The sequence below is a fragment of the Anticarsia gemmatalis genome, chromosome 16 (genome assembly GCF_050436995.1).
Source record: "Anticarsia gemmatalis isolate Benzon Research Colony breed Stoneville strain chromosome 16, ilAntGemm2 primary, whole genome shotgun sequence".
NCBI classification, from domain to species: domain Eukaryota; kingdom Metazoa; phylum Arthropoda; class Insecta; order Lepidoptera; family Erebidae; genus Anticarsia; species Anticarsia gemmatalis.
In genome coordinates, this window is record NC_134760.1 from 1,697,409 (window position 1) to 1,716,022 (window position 18,614).

At 33.0% G+C, this 18,614-nt stretch overlaps 1 protein-coding gene across 1 annotated transcript in view; it reads left to right on the forward strand.

Annotated features, from left to right (window-relative positions):
- The first annotated feature begins 1,017 nt into the window (after positions 1 to 1,017).
- Positions 1,018 to 18,614, forward strand: part of LOC142979579 (uncharacterized) — a 189,232-nt gene continuing 171,635 nt past the window's right edge. The window contains exon 1 of the mRNA XM_076124588.1: positions 1,018 to 1,286. The gene's annotated coding sequence lies outside the window, so the exon portion shown is untranslated. The remainder of the gene's footprint in view (positions 1,287 to 18,614) is intronic.

The window sequence follows — 18,614 nt, forward strand, 5'->3', positions numbered from 1 at the left end:
TTTTTTCGCTAAAGTATTCCTCGTCGATTTTCTACCTATTACGGTCCTTTCCCATAAATAATTGGGAAACAACAAATTAAAAATTTTCCTCAATCGTTGAACTTTAATTAAAATTTTTCTTAATATTTTTTCCAAGTTTATCTTTTGAATCTTTTTTTCATCGGACCCACCTTTTTTCGTGAAGGTTTTTTTAATTACGTCATGTTTGAACAAAAACCGTTAATTTGCAGGTTTATTTTACCGTAAAATAATGAACTTGTCAAATACTTTATTTTTTCATAATTAATTTTGAGAGTGAAAGTGTATACTTATTACGATTTGAATTAAATTTAAAAACTGGGGCAGATGTGACGATTACTGTGCATATTTTTTTTTTTTTTTTATATGACGTCATAAAATTCTTGAGGATTATTTAAATTAAATGTTTCAAGGATTACGCTGCGTTTCTGCTTTGCATAAAATAATAAAATGCTTGAGTAGGTATGTAGGAAAGTATACGGAAATTAATATTTTTAAATATAAATATTGCAAAGGATATCTTTCATTACATTTGTTTTTCTTTCTACTTTAGTTTTTAAACCTACAAAATAGTTAGGTAGTTATTATAGTACTATAACCTTGGGATATCAACAACAACGGTGTAGCGATAATACTGTTTACAAAACAATATTGAAATTCACCCACAAACTATTTATGCAAATAAACAAACGTTACTAAAATAGTCGACTAAAACATAACGAGTCTCTTTTTCTACATAATTAAAAAACAGAGGACTTAAGTATGCACTTCGACTAACAAAAAACCTCTCATTAAACTTTGGTTTTATTTTTAAAACATCTTTGAAACACGTGGCCCTAACAAAAACGCGCCAACTCGAATTTGTGCAATGATTGTACTAAAACTAAATGCGTGCCATGTGGTCATTCCCGGTCATTTCTCGCTAACTTCATTCTAAACTTTCCCATCCTTTTCTAACTCACCGTCGCCCATTCAAATGTTATCTGTGCTTTCTCTCGCTCTCGCGCGCTCTTCAGTCCGCGTCGAAACGCCATACAAGGTGGACGTACGTCGCTCTTCGTAATCACGCGACAACTTTCGTAAAAAAACGTTGTAAATACTTTTTTTTGAAAGTACCGCGGTGTTTGTGCGAGTGTCAAAACGGTTTCTGTGTTCAGTGGGTCGAATTTTTGTGAGAAAAAATTGTTATTTTGTGTGCATATTTTGGAATGTTGCTAAGATCAGGTAGTCGCGCGGTTTGCTAGCGCGAAGTGAACGGGTAACTTACGGTTGGTATATTTTTCTTATCAATCTATTGTCTGTGTTCTACGTGGCTTGTATTGTACAGTTTTTTCGATAAATTGTCACGGTTTTATCGTTATCAGTGTGAATTAGTCGATATGTTTGCTCAATTGCAGAGTCGGTAGGTGCAATAGCAATGAATTCGTAGTAGGTACCCGCACGTTGTTGAAAGAAATTCAAGGTTTTCGTCAATCGAATGTTGATTTCGCGCAATTGTGTAAATACTAATTTAATTTAGTATTATATTGAAGTTTGGAACTCTGGGTTTAATGTAAAAACTTCCAAGGTTGCAGTTAAAAAGGTTTATTTCGTCGGCGAGTGAGGCAAAAAGTTTAAATGCTAGCATACGATTGCCACGCTCAACTGTACATAATAATTGGTTAAAATAATATTTGCGTTGTTGTAGTAAGTAGGCACGTATTACTGAATGAACGATGGAAATTTTTAGTCAACAAACATAATCTGAGTCACAAAATAGGCTAACTTTATTGATACTTCACACTTTTGACGTGAATGGTGTAATTAGACTAGTTATCGCCTTACTACCATTGACAAAAGTGACGATCGTTCTCTTAGATAGGTACCTACCACACGGAGGAAGTCAATATGTTGTCTCCAATTAGGCATCCAAGTACAAGTACCTAGGTAGGTACCTACAAAGTATTAAGCTTCAATATAAATTCTTAATACCAACACTAAGTTAGCAAAATGCCCGTGTTGTTACATTTCTAGTCAAGCAGTGCTATTTTTTGCTTGGAAAATAGTTCTTATGCTAATTCTCTACACTATGAAGTTTGGCAATGTGCCCAGATTACAGTCCGCTCATAACATAGGGTTGAAAACTTAACTCAGTCACGGATAAGTTAACCTACCTATTTGACTAAAAAAGTATCAGAAATGGTCTCTAAGCCTAGTATCACGACTGATAGATAAGTTTTAGATAGCGTATAAAAGACTTGACCCCAGTTACTGAGTACCTACATCAAGCGGTAGTCTATCTATTCAATAGCGTTTTTTTATTAAGAGTTTAAACGCTATTCAATAGATAAACTACCCCTAAATGTGCCTCAGTAACCGGAGTATCTGGAGGTAGAGGCTGGGTGTTTTGCCTAGTACTTGAGCGAGTTTGTACCATTGTGTTGAAAGGATTAGTCAGCCTAGGTTCTGCGTTACCGAACCTAGCTGCTTCCAGGGTGCGCCGCTGGGAAGCTCCTATCATGCACCCCCACCGGAGTTATCTGTCACGATATAGGTACCTACCTAGTACAAAACAGCTAAAGTGTATACATAAAAAAGAATACAATATTCCGCTTGTTCAGTTAACTGTAACTTGTCTAGTTGGGATTGTAAAAAGCCTAGTTACATTTGTAGGTAGGTAGGTACCTACCTACTTACTTAACTGTTGCTCAGACAATCGCATTGCATGACTAGGTACCTATTAGATATCTATTACCTATTACACGAGGCTGGCACGATTATGCACTATTCTATCTTGCGATCAGCCTCTATCTGACCGGAACCGAAGTAAATAATGCAGTTTTCGTGTTAATTCCCGTGTAACAATATACCTGCCTCTTCTAGGTACCTGGGTAGGTATACCTAGAAGAGGTATATTGTTACACGGGAATATTTATCTTTAACATATGTACCTAACTACCTACCTAGGTATATAATTAGATTAATTCTATATCTGATAGCTCCAAACTTCTATCCGTCACGAATGTCTTTTCAAAGTTATGGCGTGTATATTAGAAATTATTATGAACTGTTACAACAGTAATTTTAGGACACAACAATAAAATAATTATTTTCTATAGCTCGACAAATTATTTGAGAGTCTCGTGTGCAAGATACGTTGGTGGCAAAGGCATAAAAAAATTGAATTTGGAATGTCATTCACCCGCAGTCTTATGCAGACAGCTGCTGTCTGTTTGTTACGGATTCTCTTTATTGGTCATTCGCATAAATCTCAATTATACTTTACCTAGTTAGATAAATCATGCAAGACTACTACTAACCCCCGGTTTCTAAGTACATTTAGCGGTAGTTTATCTATTCGATAGCGTTTTTTTATATTAGTCTTCTTAACGCTATTGAATGGATAAACTACCGCTAAATGTATCTCAGAAACCGGGGGTATGATGTAAGATTACAGAACAGAACAATTCATAGACTTCAGTATACCTAACTAGTTAGGATAGAAGCAGTTTATGTAACAAAGAATTACAGTAAATTTACTATTCAAAGTGCTATTTACTGGCCAATTTGTCTGTACACTCCTTGTCGAGCTCAATTTAGTTTTTTGCGAAAGCAACACTTATTATTCTTCAATTTCCTTACAGTAGCCTGTTTCAAGTCTCAAACGTAAATTTTTGTCGAATATTGTAATAAAATACTTTGGTAATTTAGGTATGTTTAATACCTAAATTACCAAAGTATGAATTGAATAACTAGGTCCCTTTTGTCGTTTAACTAATTTAAGGTGTAACTCCTCCCTCTTTCCGGGAGGAGACCCTTCCCCAGTAGTAGGACAGTAATGGGTTACTTTAATTTATTATTAATTTGTCTGTTTACGACTATCTAGCTATGGTCGTAAACAGACAAATTAATAACGTTAACAAAGCCGAAACCTCAAGAAAAATCAAAACCACTAGATCGTGTTAATCTTAGTGAAATATTAGTTATTGCTTAACTCCCAATAATAACAATAAAATTAAATATAAAAATCAATAAAAAAGCCTATTATTTTTGAGGTTATTGATTGCAACGTCAAACACGACAGCCTAGTCAAGTGGCAAAATGGTGTAACCATAAATTTTGTAATTTCCACAACTTCGTGTAACGATTACAACTTTTATAACTATTATTAAATGACATTGCTATTGTTACTATTACCGATAGATATATTTTCCTTATCTATCGTTTGTTTTCATGTAATTATGAGATTACTAGAGTAACCTTGGGCTTTAGATATAAGGATAATATTTTCTTAAGCGCCACTTACGTAAAGTTACCTACTTAGTATTTAATAGAGGAAAAAGTGCCATATATTTTTACAGAAACTTAATATTTTATATTTATTTTAAGTACCTAGTATACTTTACTAAACAGCGCCAGAGTAACTTGGTCTGTGAATCCTGTCTGATATGCTTAACCGATTTTGACAAATTCCTGGAGACGATGAGATAGACTGTCTTACCAAAGATTTCAAATGATTTAAAACAGTACCGAAGCTAAAGAAACAGTACAGTAGCTAGTTATGGAATGAATAATAGAAATCTAGGTATCTAAGGTATAAATACATTATTAAATTTGATCAATCTATCACAAAAGAAGGAGCAAAACAGCCATATTTATCTTTCAAAAGACAATATAACACACTACACCCGTCCACGAATATCAACTGAAACCTTCTCCACTTCCACTCATATTAAGGTCTGCTCATAAAGCAAGGGTAGACTTTGTAATTAGTTTGTACCCGTTGTCCCTCAGTCAAAGTATCGTCAGTCAACGTTTATGACTTCTGACAAGATGTATTATGTAACGGTATTGATGACATGATGGTAATTTTGCATCCCTTTTGAAGGACAGCTGGGGAATGAGCTTTGTGCCTTCAGTATATTGTAGAGGTCTATTTACCTCATCCAAAGTAGGTAGGCAGGTACCCACCTACCTAAACAAAAGGTTATTTCAGAACATAGCTATGTTATGATATAGCGTTCTGTTTTTCCTTCTTGTCGAAGATAGTTAATGCAAATTGATGTAAATATTTGTTTTTGTCTATTTTGTCTTCAATGTTGGTTTTTGGTACTACTCAAATTACCTGATTGAACGCCCTTTAATCCTAACAGGTTCACTAAAATTTTGGTCTTCGGTAAAACTCAAAATCATTGACAATCTTATCCTATTAACTTAGAAGAAAATATATTTACACGGCAATCGATTTGGCACTTAAAAAATGACTAAGCTCATTAAAGACTTACAGCTGCTCTCCACACACAAGCGTAGAGCTATCTATTACAGCCACCAAGGCAACTTAAAATTAACCCAACTCTTAGAATCTAAGATGTGATTCAAAGCAAAACCAAACGAGACGTAACAACTACTTTAAATTCTCTAAAACCAACGTTTTCTTTGAATATTACAATACATACATGTTCTCCTTCACGAATTAAATTTCACATTAATATGTCTTAAAGTAAGTACATACTTTGAAGTTTCCTCAAGTGTCTCGTTCAATCTCCTAATGCGTTAGTGGAAGAATAATGTTACGATCCAACTACCTTATATTATAAATGCTAAAGTTTGTCAGTATGTATGTTACTTTACGCAAAACAACTGAATATTTTTTTATAAATTTTGGCTCCAAGTAGCTTATAACTTATAACCCGCTTTAACACACACAATACTTTTTATCCAGAAAAACCCTTTCGCACGGTCGTAGTCGTAGGCCAGTGCTGTAAACTACGAAAGATTTTGAGTCTATTTTTAACTCTTTTGCGCCATAATTACTAAACGAATTTTGATAAAATTTGGCATACGGGTAGCTTACAACCTAGTTTAACAAATAGGGTACTTCTTATCCTTATCACGTGGACGTAGTCGCGGGTAGAAGCTTGTATAACAATACATTATACTAAGTGACTTCGTGTGTACATCGAAGCCTTGGATATTGTATTCAATCCACCGCAGTGGTTTTGTGGTCAGTACTAGAACTCTGTGTTACTTGTGGATTAATTACAATCTAGCTTATAAACGTAGTAATAATAAATATATTATTAAGTCCATTTGTATTCTGCCGATATATTTTTCTGAAATACCTGACTGATTTTTACCAACTTTTAAAATAAGGAGATACTCTGGTAGTCAGTCTATTTGATAGCCAAATTTTGATGAAAAACGAGTTTAACGCGCCTAAATATTGCTGGTTATTTAACTCAGTCAATTACCAAAAATATACAATAGTCAATACAATCTCCAAAAGAACGAATATGCCAATATCAATTAATTCTAGAAAGATATTCAATAGAATCATATCTAGTTTCAAACTAAAATCACCAATCATCTCGTTGTCAACAATTGTTTGAAAAAGGTCAATGTCCATTACTGGCAGCCATATTACCATAAACAATCTCATAGAGAATTCCAAACAGCTGATGTCTATTCTTAAAAAAACAGCTAAGTGCGAGCCGGACTAGCGTACGAAGGGTTCCGTACCATCATCTATAATAGAAAAGATGACTATTCTTAAAAAAACCGCCCAAGTGAGAATCGGACTAACGCACAAAGGGCACAATAAAATTAATATTGACCAAAAAATACAAACAATAATTACCTCCCTCAATAGATATTTTGTTTAATTTTTAGCATTAGTTGTTGCTTATGAGATACAGCCTGGTGACAAACGGACAGACAGCGGAGACTTAGTAATAGTTTTTTTTTTAGGTTTTTTACCTGTTAGGTACGGTACCCTAAAAAAAATCGTCTTTTGTGGCCTTGCTGAGTGCAATAAAGTATTTTTCTAAAGAAACAATACGATTCTTAGTATTAAGTGGCCAGGTAGATTCGGTGAATTTTGCTCGCTTCATATTTCAAATAACTGACTTATGTTCTTATTATTAATGGGTTTATGTAATGTTATTTATTTGCAATGATATATAAGTGGGTATTCCAGTTTTTTGGTGTTCGGGTTTTAAATGTTACTTGTAGGAATGTGACGTAAGTTCGTATTTTTATTTACTTAGTCTTTTTTTTATAAAAATCAAGTTTTACATGTAGAATGATTAATGTAGTCTAGAAGTGATAATTCATAGATGGTGTTGTTTCTTTGTGTGTTCGAACGCTGTAACATATTAGCCCCTAAAAGATAAGGTTTTGGTCTTTGCCTACCCCTTTTGGAACAAGGCATGAATGTATGTATGTTTGTATGTATATGTAAGATAGAGGACTTCTTCACAATGCACCACACGTTTAATCATTACCAATTGGCTGACGATTGCAATTCAGTGCCCGTTATATTTCCCCGTTATAGCCAATCCTGTGGGATTTTTCAATAATTTCATAGTACTCAACTATCCATTAATGCCTTCAGTGGTTTCATTAGGCTATACGTTTTCTGTAATCTAAAATACTGGCTAAAGTCCTGAAACTTCCCTCAATTTGAGATAGCACTTAGGCCGATTCTGTGAAGAACGAATTTTAATCAGGATTTTCCAATTTCTGTCAAATAATATACCGTAATTTGGAAGTTATGAGTCATAAGGAAGTGCTTATATCTTATACCTACTTTAGACTTAGCAGTAAAGACAATTAATTCTACTTCTTTCCCTAAACCTTCAAAATTTTGGTACAAAAGACACAAATACAATATCGTTTTAGTTACAAAACCGGTCCGATGTACCTAAAAACTTTACATAACTTTAATGCAATTCAAGGTTGTGGTGTCATGGTAGATTTTTTTTTTATTTTATCGCCTCCATTCGATAGTATGCTTGCAATAAACTTCTTAGTAACTGACGCAAGAGTTTTTCTATTACAATCAGTCGCTGAGGTAACGTAGAGTTACTTTTTCTAGTATTTGTGCTATTGTTTTGTGTTTGAGTAACTTGAGAGCTAGGAATGTCGGAGGTACTGCGAGTGTTTGAGAATTTTCCGTTGTGGACTAACTATGTAGTCAGTAATCCCGATTAACTCCGCTGTGGGTTATTAAGGATTAATATTAATATGTCATCAATCGTTTTTATTTATTACTGTGAACTATGGGTTATTAGGACTGTTAGAGATTAAAAAAATGATTTGGACTGTCAAACGGGTAATACATTGCCTGCGTCATCCCACTGCTGACCTAAAGGCGCTCCCTATTTCTCTTCGGATATATAGGTCTATTCTCTTCGATCATTTTCAAAGCCGTTCCGATCCTTTCAAATTCGTACTACAGATCGGTAAGTATAGGAAAAAAAAACATCTTCGTGACAAACTGCCCATAGATTGCTTACAAACTCTCAACTTTGATTATTTTCAGTCTTAAACCTACATTGGACTAAGTCCAGAATAAGTCAAAGTACAGTCATGGGTTCTGATCTAATATTATTATAAAATGTATGTATAGTGTAATAAAAAGGTATTATTGCAGTGCTATAACACCTCTTATCGCAAGAAATTATGCTTATCGTCAAGTTTCGTATGCTATAAAATTACAATTTATTTACACGTGCGTGACGTAATCACGTAACTATAATACTTACAACTATAATTTTCTTTAATTGCTTGGTTACATATGATTATAAAATAGTTATCATAGCTTCTGAATGCATCCCTCGTTCTCATACAATCTCGGTCTCCTGTCAAACAATTTTTTTTTATTAATTTAAATTTGTTTATTGTGGTTTTCATTTCTACAAGCTAAGGAATCAGTAAATTAGGTGATCTTAGTCACGTATATCTAATATTAAAGTTCCTTTTCTAGTAATGTAATAAACGAGACTCTTTCCAGCAATAACTACCGAATGAATTTCTAGTTTTTAACCTTGATTGCTATTTATTATCATATTATACTATTTATTATAACGATACTATCTTTTAACATAGGATACTTTTTACTCCTGTAAAATTTAGACACAGTCACGTGTAAACGCTAGTCTATCCATAAATTGGGAACTACGTAACCTCACAATACAATTACCTTCAAAAAATTCCATGATTACATTTGTAATTCAACATTGGTTCGTTCAAATCGTTCGTAATATAATATGTTATACAAATACATATGTAATACCATGTAAATGGCCGAAGGTCATACAATTGTGCCTTCCACAAAGGTTTGGCCTCAAGCCCTTCGTACAAACGTAATTTTACATTACAATATCAAATTATGAGCAAATTGATTTTGGTTTTCGATATTAATATTGGAAATTGAAATAATTTTGTAGTAGGCATGAACAATTATTCAGGACTAGCTGATCCGTCCTACTCGCTTATATGTTATCGAATTCAGCAATTTTAGGGTTGATTAAGAATACTATAGCCTATATTTACTTCTCAGTATTGAACTATCTCCATGCTAAATTTCATCAAAATGGATGGGAAAACGGAACAGATAGACATACTTATGAGTTTAGTAGAAACAGACACAAATTAGTAGGTCCCCATCATCGTTTACACAAGGTGCACAATTCGTTTGTAGGTCTCGGCATTCGTTTCTTCAACAAGCTTCCCAAGCACATCATTGATTTACCCCTGCCTAAATTCAAAGTTGCAGTTAAGGAACATCTCGTTAGGAAAGCTTATTACAGAATTGATGAGTTTCTAAACGACAATAGCTCTTGGGATTAGTCGCTCGCTTGATTAGGATTCTTTGAAATTAGGGAACTTTGCTATAAATTGTATAAACTCAGTAGAAGTAGGTCTAAATATTGTAAAATATGGGCAATTAATGATGCAAATAGGTGATGTTACGTACAACTTGATTTTAATCATAAAACTGTCACTTTTTTCTTCTATAATGTTACAACCAATGTGCTCACTTGCTGCCCATATTCTTATTATCACATGCTAGTAGGTGCTCCCAACATACGGTATGATCAGAGACTAATTAATAACCTTGCTATATTCATTTTCCTTAATAATTGACTATTAGTCTATATCGCTGATTGTTGGCAGCTCCTCGCATGATCAATTATTGTATCAACCACATTGTAAAACTTTTGGCGATTGAAAAGAGTGGCCGTGAGTTTCTCGCTAGCTCTTCTCATAAGGCTCTACCCCCTTTCCGAGCTAGTGGTAGATTCAGTAATTGTAACGACTATCATAAGTGTCAATATTTGACCTAAATGAATAAATGATTTGATTTTGATTTTGATTTTGATTTTGATTTTGATTTTAAGTATATTGGTACGAATTTCAATAATAGGTACCTACAAATAATTTTGCTGTTTTAATTAAGGTTCAATTAACTATTTCATATAAGATATGTTATGAATGTAAACATATTGCGTATTTGAAATAGGAAATAATAATTAACATAGTTTCCAGAAACCCTTAATTGAGAAATGATTAATTTCTCTAGTCTAGAAATTCTGCGTTGAGATTTGTAATTTCAAGAATCGTGTAAATTGCTTGTACACGATTTACGTTTCAAATAGGACGTGAAAGTGGTAACATAGGTACCTAGTTTGTCTTATACTTAAAACTTACATTATACTGAATATTAAATTTTAATATATGCAAGAAATTGAAAGCTACCTGTTTGATAAATAAGTAATAGGTAACTTTATTTTTCAAATCCAAATAGTAACGAAACCTTAATGTAGGTATATACATTAAATGTGTATGTAATTGTATGTATTTAAGGTTCATGATAATTTGTTATCGAAAATAACAAATTACTTCAATCATAATGCATGCTTTAATAAAACTAACGAGAACTTTTCTTTCTTTCTTCTTTCTCAAACTCCTGAAACGATTCCGACCAAATATGGCAGGATGCTAAGTACACATTCTACTTCTTTCGCGGATGAATCCGGAGTATAAACTAGTAAAAATAAATATAATATCTTTCCTTATAACTGTAGAAAACTTCAATAATAATCTTAAGTACTTATCTACAAGACGATTTAACTAACAAAGTCATAACTGAGACTTGACTGAAAACATTAAGTAAATACATCCCTCAAGGATTTAGTACTAAAGTTATTTAATAAATCTAGTTCAGAAACCAAGTAGTACTGTAAATGTTTAATTAAGATGTAGACTTAGTATTACACGTGGAGATGCTCGCATCGTAGGACATTATTAAATATGCACAAAAAGTTGAGACTAAAATGTCTGGCAACTTTGAGTAACACTTAATTCTTATGATCTGTCTAATATAAAGATATCTCTTAAAATTGAGTGCCGTTTTATTATTAAGGTCTAACACATTAATTGGTTTCCAGATATCGCTTAATTATATCCTATTTTAATATGTAATTAAGAAGGTACATGTATCAGTATGTAAACAATGAGAAACGAATTTCAGTATGTAAAACTAATGAATGAATTTTGATAAACCTCTCACTACTTGGTGGTCCCTATAGTAAGTTTCAATTTCTAGGAACTAAGGATATTACAGAAGTTATTCGGATGGGTAGCAACCCTCAATCCTAAACATCCCTAGATCTCAAACTTGATATTGTAATCTAATGAATACCTTTGCTAATATGAAAACTGAGCCTTAAGGGAGACAACGATATTTCAAATTATTATCTACGGTTAATAAAGTATGCGTTTTCTTGGCATGACGAGTTTACAAAACAAGAGTTATACTACCAAACTTCTTTCGGTGCAATTATTTATGGCATTCAAAATGCTCTAGATTTTGGTGCATTATGATTTGATTGTAATTTTTTCCATTGTTTGTATATTTGTAAAAGTAGTCACGGTGCAAGAGTAGTATTCTGTACGGGACCTGCCATTCTGATAAATTAAAAAAGGTTCCCCACTTGCCAATAGATAACGTCTTCTGGCATTAACGACAGTTTAACAAAAAATACGGATGGACATATTATATTAATTAAATTTATTCAAAGGTTTGTCAGTAAAGTGAATCTTGAAAAGGACTTATCCCTATTGGCTACTAAGGTGTTACTGACAAGAATTACATAACCTAAGACCAATAAAGATATTTTATTCAAAAAATACATGTTGATAAATAAATTGTTTCATTATTAAGAGCAATGATTGACGTGTGTTAACAGCGTAATGACTGTATGTAGGTGTATGAATTAAACAATCAAATCAATTCAGAATAATTGCTAGTACATTGACCTTTTCATAGATTACTTCGTGTTGCTGTCTACAATTAAAAGTTGATTTGCAATTAGTGTGTCTGGAGGTATACTTACGATGACGTAGTGGTTATTGGTGTTTAATATTATCGTTCTGGTTCGGTTCCCACGACAAACATTTTTTCTGAGATGCCTACTTAAGAGATATTGTTTAAGTGTTTGAATCGAATTTTGTTTAAATAATATAGTACTGTTTGATCCAGGGTTTGCTAATCTGTTTTCTTTCTAAATCTTCACAATAAAGTATCAAAGTCGATTCACATGTTTAGTCGTGAATGAGTTACAGACAGACATGCTTCCGTTTTTAATATGAGAATATGATTACATCAAAATCTGTTTAGCAATTTAGTGTTGACAGCGTACAAAACAGACTTAGATATTAAAGCGTTTTTTATTTAATTTGTAAATATTAATACTACATTTAATAAAATCAAAATCTTCCGATTTACCTTATAAATAAAGTCTCAACTTATCCTCAAAATATCATCAAACTTCCCAGACACGAAAGAGCAATAAAATAAAATAAAAAAAGCCTTTGAAACCAGTTTGCTATGCAAAAACGTTGTTAGTCACATAATTAAAGACATGGCATTGAAGAATTCGCGTAATTATCCGTAAGTTCGTTATTTTATTACTGTGTGAAGTTCTGACAAGTTTGTTGAACTGGTAAAATTTTGGAGTAGGTATATATTTTTTAGCAATGTGATACCAGATAATCATTTTAGGATTGACACCTTTTTCGGTTTGTCAATTCTCGCTGCTATGTCTGTGGTTTAAGCAGTAGATAGTAGAAGAGGTAGTAAGGCCCCGTGTTCGATTTTCAGCTGGGCTTAAAATATTTTATACATTACCTCCAAAACATCTGCATATATTTACATATTTTCGTTACCAGCTAAAGAAATTAAAGAATGATAGAGTATTGTGAGTTCAAAGTAAACTAAGAAATTTGTGTAAGTGGCGGGTTTACGCCAATATTGCTATGCCTACTTAGGTGGAATTTTAAACCCAAAACCCAAGCCTAAGTGTACTCGTTTTTAAATTTCATAATAAGAATTCTTAACTTTACTGCAAAAATCTTTTCGCCATATTTTATTACTCATATTTGCCATCTCATCGGTCTTCATTGATTGAAATATCCAACCCTTTTCCACATGTAAGGATGACAGGTCAATTTCATAAGTTTTTTACTTAGGTAGGTATCACAGTTCTGTCTGTGACCTTGCTTTTTATAACGTTAACGTTATTTTTAGTATGAGTCTCTCGTTTGTCTTTTCCTTGAAAATTAGCGAAGAATTTTGTTGCAGAAATATATACTTGATTTTGGGATCAAACTTATGGCCTAAATAGAAAGCAATGACGATTTCAACTAAACATTAATTCAAACGAATATTTTTAAAACATGCCAGTGTTTGTTTGCCTATCTTAGTGTCACACCAAAATAGCTGTACCAATATGTATAAAACTGAGTTCAAACGTAGAATGACGATATGCTGGAACGATGAACCTAACGATATTAATTATATTTAATTACTTATGTACATATAAAGTAATTAATATAAACTACCTGCTAACTTTTCTCACATAAATCTTCACTAAAAACACACAACAGTAAATTCAACATTATCCTACGAATCCATTTGATACCTAGTAAAAATATTTACACGTACCGGAAACATTTTATATTAAAAGTACTTAATATCTTGAAGGAAAACACTGGGCGTAATGAACTCATATGCATATTAATCCACCAACTTATTTAGATCTTATTTAAATATATCTACTTGTATTGAAAACGTTATTTAATATTTTAAATAGTATTTCACTGAAAGGATAGGTAGAAATGTAGCGAAGCTAACTCGCGCAGGCCTGTTTGTGTTCAAAGTTGCATCCCCTATTTACAGCTTAGGGGACAATTATTGTAAAAATGTTCTGAGGTCTTCACCTATCTGCATCATAAATTAGATTAAAATCGGTTCAGTAGTTTTGCCATGTAAGCGTATGGTAAGGCAGAATATTGTCGCATTTAATAATGGCAGGCTTAGAATCTTATTGTTTTGAAGAATGGATTCTGACATTCATGCAATGTTTAAATTGTTTTTTTTTTGTAATAAACACTACTAAATTTCGTTCACGTCTTGTGCTCTTAACTGTATCAAACTTTTGCAGTACCTTACCTGTATGCGTATTATGTCTTTCAGTTGCCTGCTAGAGTACGTTAGATTGATAGTGTCTTCAGTACATTGCTGCTTTAACGAAACATGTTAATCATGACAACATAAGCGAGAAAACAATGTAGCTTTTGAATGTATATAATTGAGCTACATAACAGCCTTCTAGTAGCCTAAACTTTTTTTGAACTGTAAAATAACTCAATTCAACAACGTTATAATACATCATTCATTATCATAAAGACCAATTAATTAAACGGACCCGGATGCACTAAATAGTGTTGTGTAACTGATTGATCGTTTGTAATAACCGTTGTTAAAAAATAACTGTTATTGATGCTATCTGTTATTTGGTCATGTAACAGCTTTTTTCGGTTATGCAAAGGTACTTTATTGGTATCGTTTTAGTGACTTGGAATTTAATGTGAGTGCTTTTGTTGTAGTATAATGGTTGCATTTTGTTTTTTTTTATATTACTAGAGTACTAACAATGTTTTTGCGTTGTATAACTATGAATAATATTAATAACGGCCTTTTAATTACCAGAAATACGTCGGATTAAGTATTTTTTAATTTACAATAAGGTATTTGAATATAAGCTAAATCAGCTTCTCTGTATGAGGGGTCAAAAATGCTTCTTTGTGTAAGAATACTTGCATTCGACGTCACAAAGTGTTATTGTTATTATCAAACAATAACACTTATTACTTAGTGATTGTGTTGTGATTATACTTAGTGATTGATATTTTGTAGTTCCTGTATGGAATTATTGTAAAATTCAACATTATAAAAACAATAACGAACATGGATAGCTTAAACATTTAGGATGTATATTTTTATCTAGACATGGAGTCAAATACCTTACATCGGTTTTAATATCATTATGATGCTTACTATATTTACTTAAAAATTATAATATATTTTCTAAGTAAAACCAGTGCTCTTTGAAAAGACGGTAAAGTTATTATTCTTTACTTACATCTTTTTTCTTATATTCCTCTTGGAATAAAGTATAGTATCTATAACAAAGCCAACTTATAGTTCCTTCACAATAGACTTGAAAGTCTAGGTAATAATTCAAGCTCTAATAATAAACAGAATCAAGGTAACGCCAATCTCTCGATCTCCATAAAAATGAACGCAAACAAAGAAAAATAGGAAATAAACTTATAAAGTATAAATGCAGCGATATGACGTAATTTTAGAGTGATTTTAAGGCTTTGCGTTTGCAGAGGTCTATGAAGTATTGATTACTTTTGGCCATTTACATTGTTAGTCTCATGTAATAAGGGGCGAACCTATTGTGGTTTACCGAGTATGGTACCAATCTCCGTTCTACTTATTTTTTTAGATTAACACGCTGCAGAATATTGTAGCGGAAATTAGAAAACTCAAAAACACTATATTCTTGGTCTGAGGCTTCTTGTTCATCAGTCGCATACGCTAGTACCCAGGCTGAAGAGGCAGTCAATTTTAATAATATGACGTCATTATACAGGGAATTTACTAAACCTTTTGTGATATTCTTTGAAATTGGACAATGACGTAATTTGCGACTGGTTTAAGGTTTTAAGATGATGTCAGGGTATTCTAATTCTAGACCAGATTTAAATATTTAGATGTAAGCAGTTGAAAATCTTTATTACATTGCCAAACGGACCGACAGATATATTACTAACGAAATACACTAATTTACCTAAAATACTATTCCCAAAGTAATGAAAGTAACCTTTCTACATGTTAAATAAAATAGGTGCCATAGATGACCCTAAATGCAGGCACTGCAATGAAGAAGCAGAAACCATGAAACACATACTGTGCGAGTGTGATGCTTTAGGAAGGAAAATAATGGATCTTCTAGGATGCGGTTACCCTAAATCAGAAGACTACAGGCTGCTTCCGGTGGGGTGCATAGCAAAACTGATAAGTTTTGCCCTGCCCCCCAACGTCTAGAGCAGCAAAGGAGGGGGTGACACAAAGGATCAGGAATGGTCAAAGTGTCAGCCAGGCATTAACTGGCACCCCCACCCCTAAGATAAGATAAGAACCTTTCTAAACCCTAGTTCCGGGTGTCTAGGACATAGACATACAAAAGATCTAGATAAGACGCACTGACATTTACTCCACTTGTTCACCTTGTCATATCTAGGCTTATTATGTCACGCTAAGTCTATGAATTATTCATACGCTTGATAGATTTAATATAGTAATTACTGTAATTAATTTGAGTAATGGTAGAACAAGAAATTGTTGCAGGCATAGTTTTTGCATAAATAAATGACTTCATAATAAGGACTTTTGAATGTTAAATAAGTGTATTTGTAGTTAAATTATCACAAGTCAGCTTATAACCTTCAAATACTTTTTTTGTAAGAAGAAACATACTGTTGCCTTTCTTTTCTTCTATTGCCTTTTGCCGAGGGCAGGCATTTTGATTTATCCTTTACTAGCTAACCCGTGCGGCTCCGCTCGCGTGAATTTCGTACTGTTGCTTATCCGTTTGAGCACGCGAATTGCGAAGCGCTCGATACACCTACACATAAAAATGCTAACAACTCTTTTGTCATCTAATGGTTATTTACGAAAGGGACCCGAAGGGCACACAATGTGACACAGGCTCAGGTAGGCCTGATTTCCTGTGGTAATACCTTCTTTTCCGCTCTCGTCTGTATACGTACCAGTTTACAGTGTAAAATATAATACCTTATTATAGACTGACCATTGCTTACCCGTCTGGATTCAGAATATTATTATAGCTACAGACAGACCTATCTGCGCCGGAGCTCTTCACACGCGTAATAATGTATACTTGCGATGATACGTCCGAAACCGCGTAACCCGTAATTATTTTTTATATATCATCCGTTGTTTATTTTTTAAAACTTACCACATAGTCTGTTTCATAGCTATCCAATTTATTTCCAAAATGCAACCAATTAATTTGGTTATGTGTTTCGAACAACAACGCCATCTGTTAGTTGCGACGAACAACGACAACAAACGAAATTACTCGATTTGCCATCTAGGATATCCCGACCGCACCGGACCCACGTAAACCAACATTTTTGTGTAATATATCATACGACATTTATGTTTTAAAATCTTATAAATGTATAGCATGTTTCAAAGGTATTTTTTTTACAATAAAGCCATTAAAATAAATTAATTAGAAAAAACATGCTTTGTTGCGGACTATACGCCATCTATTGGTTGGTGCGAACAACAGGTATCGATACGGCGGGCGCCGCGTTAACTTTATGCGAATGTTGTGAAATAGATTGTAAAGCCATCTATGGTCTCTATAGGGAAATGCAGGTTCAAACGATTTTTACGTATTTTTTTCAATTTTCTAAAAATCTTTGAAATTTTATGCTATAAAAAGTATCCTAGAAATTGCTCCACTACTTATTCTATGCATATACCAAATTTCAGTGCATTATATTCGGTAGTTTTTACGTGATAGCGACACATACAGACGGAGGACAGACAGACAGACAGACAGACAGAAAAGAAAATTATAAATTGCAGATTCGGTATCAGTATCCGTTACTAAACATCCCCCATTGGTTTTTTTTTTTTTAAATATATTCAATGTACAGAATTGACCTCTCTACAGATTTATTATAATTTATCCTTTATGAATTCTTCAAGTATTTTTTATCAACGGAATTTTTGGAAACGCCTTTACTGTTGAAGTAATAGGTAAATACTTCACTTATATAGGTATTTTGGTAAAAATAAATCCTAAGAATTAATATTACTTAAAGTAAAATAAACTGTCTGTCTATATACGATCTGCTATCATCTCCAAAACGGCTGAACTAATTATATTTTTAAATATGACTTAACTAAAACTCTTTCTCATCTTTAACTCAAGCGAAGTTGCGGGCTCAATTAATACCAATTATACATTCTTAATTTTGCAATAAGTACTTGCATATTAGCACTAAGTATGTTATGACAAGTTGTCGTATTACTAAGTAATCCTTCGCTTTACGACTTTCGTTAACTATGCATACATTAACATACAAGAACTGTTACTATTTAAGACTTGAAACTTAAAAATACAATGTATTGAGTTTTTTAATTAAAAAGAATAATGGCTATCTTCACTCACGTCTGCTAAATGGGCACTCAGTAAAATAAATTCTTAACTTGAGTACTTAGTCAGTCTCAGCTGAAACCTTTACTTAACTAGGTCGTTTTATAAGAAGAATTCTATAAAAGATAGGTATAAAATTATCTCTCCTCTCAGAATGAGAGAAGTCAGGCTAGTACGGGAATTATCAGCTTGCGATCACAGCCAGTGTAACCGACGCCGAAA